The following is a 15,648-nucleotide window of genomic DNA, read 5'->3' on the forward strand; positions in this document are numbered from 1 at the left end:
TGCTGTCCTCTATTTTATATTCTGTAACTCTGCTAAGATTTAGGGAGTGTCTTATCTAAATTTAATGAGATCTGCAAGTATGGTATTTATTTTTAGTAGACAATCTTATTGTCAGGGAACAAGCAGAGCAGTTTTACTTCTTCCTTTTTAATCTTCATGGGTTTATTTCTTTTTCTTGCCTAATGCACTGGCAAGGACATTCAATATAATATTAAGTAGAAGTAGTAAGAGTAGACATCTTGCCTTATTCTCTGTTTTGGGAGCGGGGGGAATTTTTCTCAAGTGTGATAGTACCTGTAGATTTTGAAAAAAGACTTATTTACTTATTTGAGAGAGACAATGGAGGAGGGGCAGAGGAAAAAGGGGGAGAGAGTCCTAAGAGGAGCGCAGAGCCCAGAGTGGGGTCCATCTCACCACCAAGAGATCACAACCTGAACCAAAACCAAGAGTTTCGACTGCTGCCACCTGGGCACCCCTAATAAATGCCCTTTATCAGATTAAAGATGTTCTCTTTTATTGTCTACTGTGAGTTTTTATCATGAGTGGGTATTGAATTTTGTCAAATGCTTTTCCTGCTTTGTTGAGGTAATCATATGTATTATATGTATTTTTTTTTTAATCAGTGTGGTAAATTACACTGGTTAGATTTTGAATGTTAAATTTATCTTGTGTTATTGGGATAAACTTGACTTGCTTATGACATATTGTCTTTTTTTTACATTTATTACTGAATATAGTTTGCTAATATTGGTCTATAATCTTTTTGAAGTGTCCTAATATCAGTTATGGTGGCTTCAAAGAAGAACTGGGAAATAGTCATTCTTTCATCATTGTCTGAAAGAGTTTGTGTTAGATAGGTATTATTTTATTTAAATCTACCATATCACATTTTGCTTTCTATTTGTGTCATATGGATTTTGTCCGTTCTTTCCTGCCGTCCTTTTTTTTTAATTTACCCTGCATCTTTTATTATTTGCCTTATTCTTCTTATTGGCCTTTTATATACATTCTTTATTTTTAATAAAGAAATGGAATGATTCCTACCCCAAATTTGGTTCAGATATGTCAGATATGACATTTCTCATACTATGAGAATTTGAGAGGAAGTTTATTACTCACACAGGAACTTTTAGGGTGAGCTGGATGAATACAAACAGGTCCTGGCTAGCTTTGGCAAAGCAGAGTGAGTGGACTGGGCTTATAGTGGCTTGGAAGTAAAACTAGGAAAAGGTTTCTATGTGTGGGAGGTTAAAATTTTTTTTGGTGCCAAAGAAGCAGGTACTCACATTCAGACTTTCTTACCAGCCTGTCCAGATGTAGGGCCAAAGGCAATGCTTAAAAAGAAGTCATTAGTGAAACATCAAAAATGGAATCAGACTTTATTACAGTTGTAGAGATTACCCTAATCATCTTAATTTATGTATTATCCTTTGTTGCTAGACACAATTTACCCAGTATTTTATTTAGGATTTTTACATCTATGTTCATGGGCGATATTCACCTATAATTTTCTTTTTTTGTAATATCTTTATCTGGTTTTGGTATGAGCATTAGGCTGACCTCAGAAATATATTAGGATAGTCTGAAAGAGTTTGTGTAAGATTGATATTCTCTCTTTCTTAGGTATTTGGCAGAATTCACCAATGAAGCCGTTGTGGCCTCGAGTTTTTAGTACAGATTTAATCTAATAGATAACTGTGCAGATTTTCTTTTTTTTCTGATGTCAGCTTTGAAAGTGTTTTCAATAATTTTTTTTTTCTATTCTAACTTGTCAGAATTTGTTGACATGAGTTATTTTCATATCTTCTTATCCTTCCAGTTTCTGAATCTTTAGTGAAATTAGTTTTTTTAAGTCTGATATCAGTGATTTTTGTTTTCTCTTTTTTTACTTGATTGATTTTTCTAGGGGTTAAGTCATTTGGGTTTTGTTGACCCTCTAGTGTGTGTTTTCTGTTTTTAAGGTTTCTGCTTATATATTTATTTTTTTCCTTCTGTTTTGGGTTTTAACTTGATGGTCTTTTTCTACATTTCTGAAAATAAGTACTTAATTTTTTTTCGTATTCATTAATATTTAGCCTTTTTTGATATAAACAGATTTTTATGTAGTTTCTCATCACCATCTTTGCTCTTAATATTTTCTCATTTCTGTTACAATTTGTTGTTCTTGTTCCATGGGCTATGTAGAGATGTGTTTCTTAATTTCCAATTATATGAGAACTTTCTAATTATTATTTATTTCAAGTTAATTCTATTATGGTCATTGAGATTATATTCTAAATGATTTCAACATATTTAAATTTCTTAGAATTGCTTCATTTTACAGTGTATTTCTATTTTGATCAATGCACAGTTGAAGGGAGTATGTATTCTGCAGTTCCTGAATGTAATATCTATACATGTCAATTTAGTCCAGTTGATCAAGTGTTATGTTGAAATCTTCATTTTTACTAAATTTTTGTCTGCTTGTTTAATCAGCATTTGAGAATATTATGTTAATATCTCCTTTGTTTTCCTTAACCATTTGGGAGTAAGTTGTTGACATACTGCCCCATCACAGTATCATTTCCTGTAAAAAGAACGTATTCCTACATAACCCCAATAAAGTCATGAAAATCAGGAAATCAATATCAGTGCTCCATTACAGACACTATTCAGGTTTTCTGGTTGTTCTAGTAAGGATTTTTATAATAAAAGGAGGCAGTTAAAAATCACATGTTGCATTTAGTTGTTAGGACTCTAATTTCCTTTGGTCTGGAACATTTCTTTAGTCTTTCTTTGACTTTCTTGACCTTCTGAAGATAACAGATCATTTACTTTGTAGAATTTTTCTCAATTTGGGTTTCTCTGATGTTTATCATGATTAGGTTTGGGTTAGGACTATCACAGAGGTGACATTGAATTCTCATCGTAGTTATCAGATGTTGCACAATTTTCGTTTGTCCCACTGCTGACTGTTATGACATTAATTACTTCAGGTTATGGCTGCTAAGTTCCTTCACTGGAAAGTTACTCTTTTTCCCTTTGTAATTACATATTTTGTGGGAAGTATTTTGAAATTATGTAAATATCTTATACCTTTGCAGGTTTTGGTTTATTATATCCATACAGAATCATGCTTTCTCATTTCATTCATGGGTCTATTACGTTTTTTCTTCACTTTTTACTTTAAAAATATATAGACTCACAAGAGATTACAAAAATAGTTTAGAGAGTCACAGGTTCCCATCGCTCAACTTCTCTTACATAATATCTTATGTAACTTTAAGTACATTATCAAAACCAGGAAATTTACACGATACAATACAGATAACTAGACTATAGACCTTCATGAGATATCGCCAGTTTTTGCATGCAATTGGTTTTTTAAAAATATATATGTGTATAATTATATGAAATTTAATCATATAGATATATGTAAATATTACCATAATCAAGATACAGAGGTGTTCTGTTATCACAAAGGAATTCCTTGTACCTGTCCCTTTATAATCACACTCCTTCTCTCTGACCCTGCCTTCTTTAACCATTGGAAAACAGTGATATGTTTTTCTAAGTATGATTTTGTCATTTTGAGAATGTTCTATAAGTGGGTTCATATAGCATGTAACCTTTGGGATTAACTCTTTTTACTCAGCCTAATGACCTGGAGATTCATCTAAATTATTATATGTATCAATAGTTATTTTTTTTATTGCTAAGTAGTATTCTAATGTATGAATATATCACAGTTTATCCTGTAAAGGACATTTGCGTTGTTGCCAGTTTTTTTACTATTAGTAACATAACTGCTGTGAACATTCAGGTTCCCTGTGTCTCTAGAGTGGGTGCCCCACTCTAGAGACACCTTCCTCATTCTGCTTGGGATCAGTCCACATGCCAAGCTGGACCTGCCTTTCCATGGAAACCTTTCCCATCCTTATTAGGCTCTGATATTTTATATCAGGCCACATCTCCAGATTCTCTCCTTGCCCTGATTAGATCATGATACCTTGTATTAGGCTGCTCTTTTACTTGGTTTTTTGTTGTTGTTTTGTTTTACTCTTTTACTTCTCACACTAATGAGGCTCTGTTACCTTACTCTGGGGTACTTGTTGCCTTACCCCACATAGGTGCCTAATTTATTCTCTCCACTCTGTCTAGTGGGACTTGGTTTGTTATTGGTGCCATGACTATGAAGGAGATTTCACTCCACTTTTCATTCAGGAAAGAAAAGATAAAAGGATGAGGAAAATAAGGCAGGAGGAGGAGAAAAAGAAAGAATGCTTATTTTTTATTAGGATTTCCTTAGTATATCTTTTTCTATCCTTTTACTTTCAGTATATCTGTCACCTTATGCTAAAGTGTATCTCGTGAATAGCATATAGTTTGGTTTTGTTTATTTTTATCTTGTCAATATTTGTATTTTAATTGGGATATTTAGGTCATTTATATTCAATATAGTCATTGAAATGATTGTGTTAAGGTTTGCCGTTTTGCTGTTTATTTCTGTTTGTTTTCCCTGTCCTTTATTATTTCAATTATTTTTATTTCATGTTCTCTCCTTTGTTGGATTTTTAAAAAGATTTATTTATTTATTTGAGAGAGAGACAGAGATAATAAGATAGCACATGAGTGGGGAAGAGGTGCCCCTGTTGCATTTTTTATTGTACTTTTTTCTATTATTCTTTTAGTGACTATTCTAATGATGATACTTAACTTTACAATTCATTTTAAATTAGTATTCTTTCTACTTTATGAACAATGAGGACTCTTTTTGGGAGTGCCTAGGTGGCTCAGTCGTTTAAGCATCTATCCTCAGCTCAGGTCATGATACCAAGGTCCTGAGATTGAGCCTCACATCAAGGTTCCAGAGCTCAGTAGGGAGTCTGCTTCTCTTTCTCTTTCTCTCTCTCTCTCAAATAAATAAATAAATAAATAAATTTTTGAAGAGTTTTTTTTTTTTTTTTTTTTTTTTTTAAAGAGAAAGAGAGAGTGCCTGTGTGGGAGTGGGGAAGGGCAGAGGGAGAGGGAGAGAGAGAGACAGAATATTAAGCAGGCTCCTCGCTCAGTACAGAGCCCATGCAGGGCTCATTCTTGCAGCTCTGAGATCATACCTGAGTTGAAATCAAGAGTTGGTTGCTCAACTGACTGAGCCACCCAGTGCCCCGAACAATTAAGATGCTTATAACAGTTTAGCTCCATTTGCCTGCTCCTGCTTTTGTTCATGTGTTATTTTCTACATTTTTATAAATCACCACAAGACGTTGTTGCTTATTTTCTTTCATGTGAAATATAGAACATACAAGTATATATAAAAAGGTGCATCTGTATGAGTGTATATGAATATGTACTTGTATATGTTACACACACACACAGACGTAAGTGCCTTCATTCTTTCCTGTAGTTCTGTACCGTGTTGGATTGTTTTATTTGATTCTAGAAAGTTTTTAGTATTTCCTGAGGTCTGCTGGGAACATGTTCTGTTATTTTTTAAATTTTTTTCTGTATTTGATTCTGAAAGGTAGATTCTAATTTTTGAGAATCCCTGTATTTTTATCTATTATCCCCCATAATTTGATCTTTTAATACATTCACACTCATTTTAAAGTCCTTCTTTCTGCACTAATTCCAATATCTTGAATCCTCTGTAAAGCAGTTTTTGTTTTTTCTCTCAGTTTTTAGTCACTTTTTTCTGCTTGATAAATTTTGTAATTTTTGATTATGTAATGAATGTTGTGAATTTGAAAAATCATAGGGACTGAGGATGCTGTTACTTTCCAGCCAGAGGATTTGCCTATTCCTCTGATCGTATATAATGGCTGATCACTTTAGTCATGTCAGGAATTTTCCTGGGTCAGCACTGGGGTGCAGTGCAGTGCCTTATTATACTTTTTTTCTTTTTTTTTTTTAAAGATTTATTTATTTATTTGACAGAAAGAGAGAGTACAAGTAGGGGGAGCAACAGGCAGAGGGTGAGGGAGAAGCAGGCTCCTGCTGAGCAGTGAGCCCGATGGGGGGCTCGATCCCAGGACCCTGGGATCATGACCTGAGCTGAAGGCAGAGGCTTAACAACTGAGCCACCCAGGCATCCCAACTCATTATACTTTTGATTTTTCCTGATCTGTGGCCTCCCTGGATTTTTTCTTTAAGCCTAACAGATCTTTGACTCTTCAGTAAGTAAATACAGCAAGATGTTCAGTTTAGTCTCTCAGGTGTTTGAGTTCAGCTCTTTTCAGCTCTCAGCTCTTGCAGTTTCAGAATATGGCAAATGTAAGGGGAGTCCGGCTATATATTTGTTGTAGTTACACTTTCTTTAATAGACATTTGTCTCATAAGAACTCAAACATTGAGATGATTTTACTTTTCCTGGCTCAGCCCCCTTGTTGGGGATGGCACTTCTGGGTTTTTTATTGTCAGTCTGGAATATGTCCTAAGGTTTGAAAGTGTTCTCCCTCAGGCAATAATTATTTAGCTTCCTGCCTTATTGACGTTCAGAATCTGGCAAATGTCTTGAGGAGGAGACCTGATATTTGTTACAGGCCCCTCTGTCTAGTGGGACTTGGTTTGTTATTGGTGCCATGACTATGAAGGAGATTTCATTCCACTTTTCTGATTTAGCTTTCCGTTCTCCCATACCATCCTGATACTAATAAAATGTCCTGTGGGGAAAATTGGCTGGCATTCTGCTAGATTTCACCTCATCATGCCAGCCCAGGAGTGATTTCTCTTTCCCAGTGGAGTATGTCTGCCTACACTCTGTCCCTGCCCATAATCTCCAAAATGCCCCTCTCTAGCTTATTAGATAATACTGTTTCCTGATGCTTCCATAACTTTTCTGATACAAAAAAAAGTAGTAGATTTTTTTTAAATTTCTTTTCAGCTTAACAGAATTCATTGTTTTTGCACCACACCTAGTGCTCCATGCAATACGTGCCTTCCTTAATACCCACCACCTGGCTCCCCCAACCTCCCACCCTCCGCCCCTTCAAAACCCTTAGATTGTTTTTCTGAAAAGTAATAGATTTTTTAAAAATTTTATCTCCTGGGAGGAGTTAAGATGGCGGAGAAGTAGCAGGCTGAGACTACTTCAGGTAGCGGGAGATCAGCTAGATAGCTTATCTAAAGATTGCAAACACCTACAAATCCAACGGGAGATCGAAGAGAAGAAGAACAGCAACTCTAGAAACAAAATCAACCACTTTCTGAAAGGTAGGACTGGCGGAGAAGTGAATCCAAAGCGACGGGAAGATAGACCCCGGGGGGAGGGGCCGGCTCCCGGCAAGCGGCGGAGCAACGGAGCACAAAATCGGGACTTTTAAAAGTCTGTTCCACTGAGGGACATTGCTCCAGAGGCTTAACCGGGGTGAAGCCCACGCAGGGTCAGCGTGGCCTCAGGTCCCGCAGGGTCACAGAAGGATCGGGGGTGTCTGAGTGTCGCAGAGCTTACAGGTATTAGAACAGGGAAGCCGGCTACAGAGACAGAGCCGAGGAGTAAGCTCTCAGCTCGGGGTTACCTTGAACCGGTCGCAGGCTCGGTCAGCTCGGAGCGCGGCCAAGGCAGGGTGACGGGAGTAAATCGGCGCTGTTCTCTGAGGGCGCACTGAGGAGTGGGGCCCTGGGCGCTCGGCTCCTCCGGGCCGGAGACCGGGAGGCCGCCATCTTCATTCCCGCCCTCCGGAACTCTACGGAAAGCGCTCAGGGAACAAAAGCTCCCGAAAGCAAACCCGAGCGGATTACTCAGCCAGGCCCCTGGTAAGGGCCATGCAACTCCGCCCGTGGCAAAGACACTTGAGAATCACTACAACAGGCCCCTCCCCCAGAAGATCAACAAGAAGCCCGGCCAGGACCAAGTTCACCTACCAAGGAGTGCAGTTTCAATACCAAGGAGAGCAGCAGAATTCCAGAGGAGGAGAAAGCAAAGCACGGAACTCATGGCTTTCTCCCCATGATTCTTTAGCCTTATAGTTAATTTAATTTTTTTTTCTTTTTCAATTTATTTTTCTTCTTCTGCTAAATTTTTTTAACTTTTACCCTTTTCTTTTTTAACGTTTTTAACTAGTTTATTTAATATATATATATATGTATATATATATATATATTCCTTTTTATATTTTTTCTTTATTGGTATTCTTTTTTTAATTGTTTCTTTCTTTTTTTTTTCTTCTTCTTTCTGAACCTCTTTTTATCCCCTTTCTCCCCCCTCACGATTTGGGATCTCTTCTGATTTGGCTAAAGCATATTTTCCTGGGGTTGTTGCCACCCTTTTAGTATTTTACTTGCTCCTTCATCTACTCTTATCTGGACAAAATGACAAGGCGGAAAAATTCACCACAAAAAAAAGAACAAGAGGCAGTACCAAAGGCTAGGGACCTAATCAATACAGACATTGGTAATATGTCAGATCTAGAGTTCAGAATGACGATTCTCAAGGTTCTAGCCGGGCTCGAAAAAGGCATGGAAGATATTAGAGAAACGCTCTCGGGAGAGATAAAAGCCCTTTCTGGAGAAATAAAATTCTGGAGAAATAAAAGAACTAAAATCTAACCAAGTTGAAATCAAAAAAGCTATTAATGAGGTGCAATCAAAAATGGAGGCTCTCACTGCTAGGATAAATGAGGCAGAAGAAAGAATTAGCGATATAGAAGACCAAATGACAGAGAATAAAGAAGCTGAGCAAAAGAGGGACAAATAGCTACTGGACCACGAGGGGAGAATTCGAGAGATAAGTGACACCATGAGACGAAACAACATTAGAATAATTGGGATTCCAGAAGAAGAGGAAACAGAGAGGGGAGCAGAAGGTATATTGGAGAGAATTATTGGAGAGAATTTCCCCAATATGGCAAAGGGAACAAGCATCAAAATCCAGGAGGTTCAGAGAACCCCCTTCAAAATCAATAAGAATAGGTCCACACCCCGTCACCTAATAGTAAAATTTACAAGTCTTAGTGACAAAGAGAAGATCCTGAAAGCAGCCCGGGAAAAGAAGTCTGTAACGTACAATGGTAAAAATATTAGATTGGCAGCAGACTTATCCACAGAGACCTGGCAGGCCAGAAAGAGCTGGCATGATATATTCAGAGTACTAAACGAGAAAAACATGCAGCCAAGAATACTATATCCAGCTAGCCTATCATTGAAAATAGAAGGAGAGATTAAAAGCTTCCAGGACAAACAAAACTGAAAGAATTTGCAAATACCAAACCAGCTCTACAGGAAATATTGAAAGGGGCCCTCTAAGCAAAGAGAGACCCTAAAAGTAGTAGATCAGAAAGAAACAGACAATATACAATAACAGTCACCTTACAGGCAATACAATGGCACTAAATTCATATCTCTCAATAGTTACCCTGAATGTTAATGGGCTAAATGCCCCAATCAAAAGACACAGGGTATCAGAATGGATAAAAAAACAAAACCCATCTATATGTTGCCTACAAGAAACTCATCTTAAACCCGAAGACACCTCCAGATTTAAAGTGAGGGGGTGGAAAAGAATTTACCATGCTAATGGACATCAGAAAAAAGCAGGAGTGGCAATCCTTATATCAGATCAGTTAGATTTTAAGCCAAAGACTATAATAAGAGATGAGGAAGGACACTATATCATACTCAAAGGAACTGTCCAGCAAGAAGATCTAACAATTTTAAATATCTATGCCCCTAACATGGGAGCAGCCAACTATATAAACCAATTAATAACAAAATCAAAGAAACACATCGACAATAATACAATAATAGTAGGGGACTTTAACACTCCCCTCACTGAAATGGACAGATCATCCAAGCAAAAGATCAACAAGGAAATAAAGACCTTAAATGACACACTGGACCAGATGGACATCACATATATATTCAGAACATTTCATCCCAAAGCAACAGAATACACATCCTTCTCTAGTGCACATGGAACATTCTCCAGAATAGATCACATCCTCGGTCCTAAATCAGGTCTCAACCGGTATCAAAAGATTGGGATCATTCCCTGCATATTTTCAGACCACAATGCTCTGAAGCTAGAACTCAATCACAAGAGGAAATTTGGAAAGAACCCAAATACATGGAGACTAAACAGCATCCTTCTTTTTTTTTTTTTTAAAGATTTTATTTATTTATCAGAGAGAGGGAGAGCGAGCACAGGCAGACAGAATGGCAGGCAGAGGCAGAGGGAGAAGCAGGCTCCCTGCAGAGCAAGGAGCCCAATGTGGGACTCGATCCCAGGACGCTGGGATCATGACCTGAGCCGAAGGCAGCTGCTTAACCAACTGAGCCACCCAGGCGTCCCTAAACAGCATCCTTCTAAAGAATGAATGAAATTAAAGGAAATTAAAGAAGAGTTGAAAAAATTCATGGAAACAAATGATAATGAAAACACAACGGTTCAAAATCTGTGGGACACAACAAAGGCAGTCCTGAGAGGAAAATATATAGCGGTACAAGCCTTTCTCAAGAAACAAGAAAGGTCTCAGGTACACAACCTAACCCTACACCTAAAAGAGCTAGAGAAAGAACAAGAAAGAAACCCTAAACCCAGCAGGAGAAGAGAAACCATAAAGATCAGAGCAGAAATCAATGAAATAGAAACCAAAAAAACAATAGAACAAATCAATGAAACTAGGAGCTGGTTCTTTGAAAGAATTAATAAGATCGATAAACCCCTGGCCAGACTTATCAAAAAGAAAAGAGAAAGGACCCAAATAAATAAAATCATGAATGAAAGAGGAGAGATCACAACTAACACCAAAGAAATACAGACAATTATAAGAACATACTATGAGCAACTCTACGCCAACAAATTTGACAATCTGGAAGAAATGGATGCATTCCTAGAGACATATAAACTACCACAACTGAACCAGGAAGAAATAGAAAGCCTGAACAGACCCATAACCAGTAAGGAGATTGAAACAGTCATCAAAAATCTCCAAACAAAAGCCCAGGGCCAGATGGCTTCCCGGGGGAAGTCTACCAAACATTTAAAGAAGAACTAATTCCTATTCTCCTGAAACTGTTCCAAAAAATAGAAATGGAAGGAAAACTTCCAAACTCATTTTATGAGGCCAGCATCACCTTGATCCCAAAACCAGACAAGGATCCCATCAAAAAAGAGAACTACAGACCAATATCCTTGATGAACACAGATGCGAAAATTCTCACCAAAATACTAGCCAATAGGATTCAACAGTACATTAAAAGGATTATTCACCACGGCCAAGTGGGATTTATTCCAGGGCTGCAAGGTTGGTTCAACATCCGCAAATCAATCAATGTGATACAACACATTAATAAAAGAAAGAACAAGAACCATATGATACTCTCCATAGATGCTGAAAAAGCATTTGACAAAGTACAGCATCCCTTCCTGATCAAAACTCTTCAAAGTGTAGGGATAGAGGGCACATACCTCAATATTATCAAAGCCATCTATGAAAAACCCACCGCAAATATCATTCTCAATGGAGAAAAACTGAAAGCTTTTCCGCTAAGGTCAGGAACATGGCAGGGATGTCCGTTATCACCACTGCTATTCAACATAGTCCTAGCCTCAGCAATCAGACAACAAAAGGAAATTAAAGGCATCCAAATCGGCAAAGAAGAAGTCAAACTATCACTCTTCGCAGATGATATGATACTATATGTGGAAAACCCAAAAGACTCCACTCCAAAACTGCTAGAACTTGTACAGGAATTCAATAAAGTGTCAGGATATAAAATCAATGCACAGAAATCAGTTGCATTTCTCTACACCAACAACAAGACAGAAGAAAGAGAAATTAAGGAGTCAATCCCAATTTCAATTGCACCCAAAACTATAAGATACCTAGGAATAAATCTAACCAAAGAGACTAAGAATCTATACACAGAAAACTATAAAGTACTCATGAAAGAAATTGAGGAAGACACAAAGAAATGGAAAAATGTTCCATGCTCCTGGATTGGAAGAATAAATATTGTGAAAATGTCTATGCTACCTAAAGCAATCTACACATTTAATGCAATTCCTATGAAAGTACCATCCATTTTTTTCAAAGAAATGGAACAAATAATCCTAAAATTTATATGGAACCAGAAAAGACCTCGAATAGCCAAAGCAATATTGAAAAAGAAAGCCAAAGTTGGTGGCATCACAATTCCAGACTTCAAGCTCTATTACAAAGCTGTCATCATCAAGACAGCATGGTACTGGCACAAAAACAGACACATAGATCAATGGAACAGAATAGAGAGCCCAGAAATAGACCCTCAACTCTATGGTCAACTAATCTTCGACAAAGCAGGAAAGAATATCCAATGGAAAAAAGACAGCCTCTTCAACAAATGGTGTTGGGAAAATGGGACAGCCACATGCAGAAAAATGAAATTGGATCATTTCCTTACACCACACACGAAAATAGACTCAAAAATGGATGAAGGATCTCAATGTGAGAAAGGAATCCATCAAAATCCTTGAGGAGAACACAGGCAGCAACCTCTTCGACCTCAGCCGCAGCAACATCTTCCTAGGAACATCGCCAAAGGCAAGGGAAGCAAGGGCAAAAATGAACTATTGGGATTTCATCAAGATCAAAAGCTTTTGCACGGCAAAGGAAACAGTTAACAAAACCAAAAGACAACTGACAGAATGGGAGAAGATATTTGCAAATGACATATCAGATAAAGGGCTAGTGTCCAAAATCTATAAAGAACTTAGCAAACTCAACACCCAAAGAACAAATAATCCAATCAAGAAATGGGCAGAGGACATGAACAGACATTTCTGCAAAGAAGACATCCAGATAGCCAACAGACACATGAAAAAGTGCTCCACATCACTCGGCATCAGGGAAATACAAATCAAAACCACAATGAGATATCACCTCACACCAGTCAGAATGGCTAAAATTAACAAGTCAGGAAATGACAGATGCTGGCGAGGATGCGGAGAAAGGGGAACCCTCCTACACTGTTGGTGGGAATGCAAGCTGGTGCAACCACTCTGGAAAACAGCATGGAGGTTCCTCAAAATGCTGAAAATAGAACTACCCTATGACCCAGCAATTGCACTGCTGGGTATTTACCCTAAAGATACAAACGTAGTGATCCGAAGGGGCACGTGCACCCGAATGTTTATAGCAGCAATGTCTACAATAGCCAAAGTATGGAAAGAACCTAGATGTCCATCAACAGACGAATGGATAAAGAAGATGTGGTATATATACACAATGGAATACTATGCAGCCATCAAAAGAAATGAAATCTTGCCATTTGCGACAACGTGGATGGAACTAGAGGGTATCATGCTTAGCGAAATAAGTCAATCAGAGAAAGACAACTATCATATGATCTCCCTGATATGAGGGAGAGGAGATGCAACATGGTGGGTTAAGGGGGTAGGAGAAGAGTAAATGAAACAAGATGGGATTGGGAGGGAGACAAACCATAAGTGACTCTTAATCTCACAAAACAAACTGAGGGTTGATGGGGGGAGGGGGGTTGGGAGAGGGGGGGTGGGATTATGGACATTGGGGAGGGTAAGTGCTATGGTGAGTGCTGTGAAGTGTGTAAACCTGGCGTTTCACAGACCTGTACCCCCGGGGATAAAAATATATGTTTTTAAAAAATAAAATTTAAAAAAAAAATGTTAAAATGATATATAGAGGAAAAAAAAATTTTATCTCCTGTCAACTTTCCTAAAAACTTATTTATATTCTAATGAGTTATGTTTAGATTGTTTTGGACTTTCTGTGTACCTAATTATATCAAATATGAACAATGACAATATTATTTCTTCCTTTGTTATTCTTCTGTCTCTCATTTCTTTTTTCTGACTTACTGCTAATGCCATTTAAGACCTTTACTGAAGTTGAACAGAAATAAGAATTGGCATCCTTATTTTATTCCTAATCTCACAGTGAACATTTTCTGCATTTCAGTATAAATAGGATGGTTGTTCTAAAGTTTTTTGTGGTTTCCCTTTGCTATGAGTTTTTATCTACATAATTACTGAGTTTTATCAAATGCTTTATTTGACTATATTTATATGGTCATATGCATTTTCTCATTTATTTTATTGATGTGATGAATCATATTGATTGATTCTTGAGTGTTAACTCACCTTGCATTCCAGGAGTAAACCATCTTGGTAGGAATTCACGTACATCCATTTAGTTTTGGATTTTGTTTATGATTTTGTTTGGATTTGGTTTAGGATTCTTGCTTTCATATCCATAAAGGAGATTGGCCTATTATTTTCTTTTCTCCTAATTGTCCTTTTCAATTAAGTGAAGGCAGAAGGTAGAAATTCAGAAGGTCTTCTCTTTTTTTTTTCCCTTAAGATTTTATTTATTTATTTGATAGAGAGATCACAGGTAAGCACAGAGGCAGGCAGAGAGAGAGGGGGAAAGCATGTGGGGCTTGATCCCAGGACCCTGAGACCATGACCTGAGCCGAAGGCAGAGGCTTAACCCACTGAGCCACCTAGGTGCCCCAGAAGTTCTTCTCTTTTGTGATATAACTATTACTCCAAAATAATACAATATTGCTCTGTTTTTAAAAGAATAACTTTTTATTTCTTATTTTCAAAACATACTTATTAATTTGAGAGGGAGATGAGTATCTGTGTGAGTAGGGGAAGGGGCAGAGGGAGAGGGAGAAAGAGAGAGACTCCTAAGCACACTCTCCACTGAGTGCAGGGCTTAATCCCATGACTCTGAGATCATGACCTGAGCTGAAATCAAGAGTCAGACACTTAACTGACTGAGCCAGTCAGGTACCTCAATAACTTCTTATTTTTGAGTAATTTTAGACCACAGAAAAGATACAAACATAATAGAGTTCTCTATACCTCTCTCCCAGCTTTTCATATTAAAATCTTACATTACTATAAGTACATTTGTCAAAATTAAGAAGCCAACTTTGTACATTACTATTAACTACACTCCATTTTATTTACGTTTCACATTTTTTCCATCAATAACTTTTTTTTTTTTTTTGTTCCAGGACCCAGTGCATATCACATTCCCTTTGGTTAGCTATTGTATATCTTTAGTCTCCTCTTGTCAATGGCAGTTCCTCATTCCTACCTTATTTTTCATGATTTTGACAGTTTTGAGGAATATTGGTCAATCTGAGTTTAGATTGTTTTTTTTGTGTGATTAGATGGAATTATGGGTTTCGAAAAGAATACCATAAAAGGGTACCCAAGTTTTCACATCCCAGCAGAGAGTATGTGACATCCACACAACAACATTGGTGATGACTTGAATAATATGGTGTTTGTTAGGTTTCTCTACTGTAAAGTTACTATTTATCACTTTTTATTACTCTGTTCTTTGGAATCCAGTTAATAAGTCCAGCCCATACTCAAGGAAGAAGGGAAAGATTAATCTTCACCTCCTTGGATGAGGAGGTATCTGCATATATTTTTTGGGAATTCTTCTATAAACAAGATTTGTATTCTTATTTTTAAAAAATCATTTATTTACTCTATTCTGTTTTAGTATTAATTCTCTAAAATATTAGTACATAATTACAATCTTAAAAACCTGTGGTTCCCCCACTGACAATAAGCTTCTTGAGGCAAGTCTTTATTTTTGTACACTCTATGCATTTAGCACAGTCCCTTAATTTATTGTAGATGTCTAGTAATTTTTAAAAAATGATTATATTTTTACTTCAACTGGAAAGTAC

The 15,648-nt window shown here is 37.2% G+C and overlaps 1 protein-coding gene across 1 annotated transcript in view; it reads left to right on the top strand.

The window, feature by feature from the left end:
• The window catches only part of LOC111148005 (ALMS1, centrosome and basal body associated protein), a 217,390-nt gene that overhangs the window by 118,333 nt on the left and 83,409 nt on the right, over positions 1–15,648 (top strand).

This window comes from Enhydra lutris, unplaced genomic scaffold (genome assembly GCF_002288905.1).
Source record: "Enhydra lutris kenyoni isolate GAN:26980312 unplaced genomic scaffold, ASM228890v2 scaffoldscaffold18, whole genome shotgun sequence".
In the NCBI taxonomy this organism is placed as follows: Eukaryota; Metazoa; Chordata; class Mammalia; order Carnivora; family Mustelidae; genus Enhydra; species Enhydra lutris.